Source organism: Micropterus dolomieu, unplaced genomic scaffold (assembly GCF_021292245.1).
Source record: "Micropterus dolomieu isolate WLL.071019.BEF.003 ecotype Adirondacks unplaced genomic scaffold, ASM2129224v1 contig_10906, whole genome shotgun sequence".
In the NCBI taxonomy this organism is placed as follows: Eukaryota; Metazoa; Chordata; class Actinopteri; order Centrarchiformes; family Centrarchidae; genus Micropterus; species Micropterus dolomieu.
The window spans coordinates 1-4,881 of NW_025739892.1; the positions used below are offsets into that span (position 1 = coordinate 1).

General features: G+C 44.5%; 1 long non-coding RNA gene across 1 annotated transcript; it reads left to right on the forward strand.

The window, feature by feature from the left end:
- The first annotated feature begins 1 nt into the window (after position 1).
- LOC123965716 lies at positions 2-3,458 on the forward strand. Its single transcript, XR_006823762.1, has 3 exons — positions 2-81; positions 2,861-3,103; positions 3,246-3,458. It is a non-coding gene; the product is annotated as an uncharacterized LOC123965716 (long non-coding RNA).
- The last annotated feature ends 1,423 nt before the right edge of the window (positions 3,459-4,881 follow it).

Here is a 4,881-nt window from a genome sequence, read left to right on the forward strand (position 1 = left end):
CTCTGACCTTCAGTAACCTCTGACTTCCTGTTGCAGGTGTGTCCGTGCTGCTGCAGCTGTCTGGGCTGACTGTTCCTGCAGGTGAGCTGAAGTGAAAACAACCACTGACACTAAAGAATAAGAAAACACCTTTAATCTGTTTGTCTGATCACCTGTTGCTCTCTCTCTGTCTGTCCTAAATGGCGTTCTGATCGATCAGCTCTATGTGATGCTAACTTGTTTCATAGCAAAATACAACCAGCTGGAATGAAGCGACAGACACATATTTTCAGAACTTACCGTGTAGTTCAACCTCCTTGCTTACTTTTCTACCAGCAGGCTGCTTTGTCCAGTTTCTGTATAAATATGAAGTAGTGTCACAGAGCTCTGGGTGCCCACAGATGGCTGCAATAACAACTGTGGTGGTTGGAAACTTGGCAGCTTGGCATGAGCAGAGAAGCACGAGTGAAGATTAATATAATTAAAGCTGCAAGCTGAGGCGCAGAAGCTGCAGCTCTGAAATATTACGTACTTTGGACGCTGCTTGAAGGATTTTAGAATCTCTTCGCTAGAGAGCAGCCGGTAACTATTAGTTATGTCCCAGTACAACAAGTGTGGAACATATTATGAAAGTATTATATAAATCACATGACAAGTGTCACACAGAACTTACTTCCTGTTGCCAGTAGGTGGCGCTAAAACTGTAACTGAATATTGGTACGTAAATGTGTTTATGGTGGGCACACCGTTCGAAAACCCACAGATTGAAAAACCTTTAATTGTCAGTAGCTTTAGACTAGACAGCAAAAATTTTAAGCCCGTGGGATTAATTCTCTAGGAGGAGTTTGTTAAAGTACAAAACCTGTAAATCGCCAAAAATTAACATGGGAACGGACTGACCTGATATAGGGGGCGTAATCGATTTTCGCTGTTCTAGCTGTTTTCCGTCCTAAAACAGCTGCGCTTTGTGTCAACAGAGACCATCTGGGGTGCGGCCATCTTGGTGAGGTCGGTGTCAGTGTTAAGTTTCTTTTCTGTCGTCAGATTGAAGTAGAGAAGAAGAGTTTGATTTGCTGGCGACCGGTAGGAGATACACAGACATCCAGGATATGTCTGGATTCGTCACGTCGAGATGAACAAAATGAGACCACATTGCAGCCCTGTAGGATGTTCTGTTCTCAAGCTGTGGGCGTGTAAAACATGGAGTGTTTGGTCATATATATTGACTGTTTTTATCAATATTACAATGTTTTGGAAGCTTTATGTTATTTGGAACGTGGTTGTATGGAGAGAAATAATGTTTTGAAGATAACTCCCAATAAAAGTGAACATATAAACAGTAAATATGGCCAAAACATGGACATTCGCCTGGTATATTTTTGAGTGATTGTGTAATAACTGTTGTATATCAGTATCTCATAAATAGGACTTAAACCAGCTTAGAGCGGTTCCTTTAATGCCAATGAAATGTTCCAGAACATATATAGTGGCTTGGCCAAACCAATTTACACATAAGGGGAAAACAAAATGGACGAATGAACAGAAAATGTTTACATAACCCTACAATGTGAAAATGTGTGCACTCCATTTAAACAGTGTATTGCTAAAGCAAATAAATGTATATTATACCTGAAATAAACTATTACTTTAACTAGGCCCGCTGCAAAAATAACTTAATGTGTAATTAAAACATGGCTTGTGTGCGGTATTACCATTGCTGGCTGTTAACCTGTGTGGCTTAGGCCATCACAGGCCTGCATGGCTTCTCTTACCACAGCTACGCAGACGATACGCAACTCTACCTATCCTTCCCGCCAGGCAACCCCACCATCTCGGCATGGATCGCATACTGTCTCTCGGACATATCTGCATGGATGAAGGCTCACTACCTTCAACTAAACCTCTGTAAGACTAAACTCTTTGTCATTCCAGCCAAGCAATCTGTCATCAAACATCAAACTACAAATTGGCTCCTCAACCATCACTCCAACCAGGGTGGTGAAAAACTTGGCTGTCCTTTTCAGACCATGTTGCTGCTGTCTCTCGGTCGTGCCGCTTTTCTCTGTACAACCTAAGGAAAATCAGGCCCTACCTCAGTACGCCACCCAGCTTCTGGTATAGACCATGGTTATGTCTCGCATCGACTATTGCAATGCCCTCCTAGCAGGTCTCCCAGCTTGTGCGGTGAAACCCTTACAAATGGTTCAGAACGCAGCAGCACGTCTGGTTTTTGATCAGCCCAAAAGGACTCATGTCACTCCAGTTACTCAGTGACCTCCACTGGCTCCCCGTGGCCTCCAGAATCAGATTCAAGTCACTAACGCTGCATACAGAGTGACTACTGGGTCTGCACCATCTACCTAAACTCCATAATACAAACTTACGTTCCTTCTCGGCCGCTACGCTCCTCCAACGAACGCCGCCTGGCTCTGCCATCCCTTCACACAAAGCAATCCCAATCCCTGTTCTCATCTGTGACACCACGATGGTGGAACGAGCTACCACACGCCATCAGAGCAGGGGCGTCACTCTCTAACTTCAAGAAGCTCTTGAAAACTCACACTTCCTCTTATAACACTTCTAACTCCACAAGCATGCACTTCCTGTGCTCCTCGTCTATCCCCTTAGTATTATCCTGTATTGATTGCACTTTTTGTTAACTCTTACTTCCTTCCCTACGTATTTACCCCATTGATGTGATGTACTTTTAGCTCTTACTAGTATGTATTGTCAGTTATAGATCTGGTGCTGTATTTGATGCTCTGTTTTTGCTTTTATGTTGTTCTTCAAATGTAACTCACTTTGGATAAAAGCGAATTACATGTCAATATAACAATATGTGGCTCTGGTCTGATGGTCTAACTGTTTTCTTCTTCTGCAGATTCTAATGTTACTCTGGAGATTCCTGCACCTCCTGTGAAGGCAGGAAGTGATGTCACTCTGCGCTGTAGAAGCAACGATCAGGTCGCACTCGAAGCCTTTTTCATCAGGGATGGATTTATCATTGGATCTGGACCTGAAGGACAGTTTACCATCAGGAACATCAATCAGTCTGATGAAGGTCCCTACTGGTGTTATTTTGATCAGACTGCTGAATCTCCTCGGAGATGGCTGAGCGTCAGAGGTCAGTACGCTGAAATCACTTCCTGTTTATAGATATGAACTAACCTGCTGACCTGATGATAAACTGATCACTGCACTGATCCAGGTTCTACTGATTCCTCCTGCATGATCTGGTCTGATGGTCTAACTGTTTTCTTTTTCAGATGATGAGGCTCAGGTTATTCTGGAGATTTCTGCACTTCCTGTAATGGCAGGAAGTGATGTCACTCTGCACTGTAGAACGAAAGATAACATCTCACACGAAGCCTTCTTCATCAGAGATGGTTCTAAACTTGGATCTGGACCTGAAGGACAGTTTACCATCAACAACTTCAGTCAGTCTGATGAAGGTCTCTACTGGTGTTATTTTGATCAGACTGCTGAATCTCCTCACAGATGGCTGAGGGTCAGAGGTCAGGACACTGACATCACTTCCTGTTTAAAGATATTAACTTACCTGCTGACCTGATGATAAACTGATCACTGTACTGATCCAACTAACTCTGTCTGTATGTGGCTCTGGTCTGAGGGTCTAACTCTGTATGTGGCTCTGGTCTGATGGTCTAACTCTGTCTGTATGTGGCTCTGGTCTGATGGTCTAACTCTGTCTGTCTGTGGCTCTGGTCTGATGGTCTAACTCTGTCTGTATGTGACTCCGGTCTGATGGTCTAACTCTGTCTGTATGTGGCTCTGGTCTGATGGTCTAATTCTGTCTGTATGTGGCTCTGGTCTGATGGTCTAACTCTGTATGTGACTCTGGTCTGATGGTCTAACTCTGTCTGTATGTGGCTCCGGTCTGATGGTCTAACTGTTTCTGTATGTGGCTCTGGTCTGATGGTCTAACTCTGTCTGCATGTGTCTCTGGTCTGATGGTCTAACTCTGTATGTGGCTCTGGTCTGATGGTCTAACTCTGTCTGTATGTGGCTCTGGTCTTATGGTCTAACTCTGTATGTGGCTCCGGTCTGATGGTCTAACTCTGTCTGTATGTGACTCTGGTCTGATGGTCTAAGTCTGTATCTGGCTCTGGTCTGATGGTCTAACTCTGTATGTGGCTCTGGTCTGATGGTCTAACTCTGTCTGTATGTGACTCCGGTCTGATGGTCTAACTCTGTCTGTATGTGGCTCTGGTCTGATGGTCTAACTCTGTCTGTATGTGACTCTGGTCTGATGGTCTAACTCTGTATGTGACTCTGGTCTGATGGTCTAACTCTGTCTGTATGTGGCTCCGGTCTGATGGTCTAACTGTTTCTGTATGTGGCTCCGGTCTGATGGTCTAACTCTGTATCTGGCTCTGGTCTGATGGTCTAACTCTGTATGTGGTTCTGGTCTGATGGTCTAACTCTGTATGTGTCTCTGGTCTGATGGTCTAACTCTGTCTGTCTGTGGCTCTGGTCTGATGGTCTAACTCTGTCTGTATGTGACTCCGGTCTGATGGTCTAACTCTGTATGTGACTCTGGTCTGATGGTCTAACTCTGTCTGTATGTGGCTCTGGTCTTATGGTCTATCTCTGTATGTGGCTCCGGTCTGATGGTCTAACTCTGTCTGTATGTGACTCTGGTCTGATGGTCTAAGTCTGTATGTGGCTCTGGTCTGATGGTCTAACTCTGTCTGTATGTGACTCTGGTCTGATGGTCTAAGTCTGTATCTGGCTCTGGTCTGATGGTCTAACTCTGTATGTGGTTCTGGTCTGATGGTCTAACTCTGTATGTGGCTCTGGTCTGATGGTCTAACTCTGTCTGTATGTGGTTCTGGTCTGATGGTCTAACTCTGTATGTGGCTCTGGTCTGATGGTCTAACT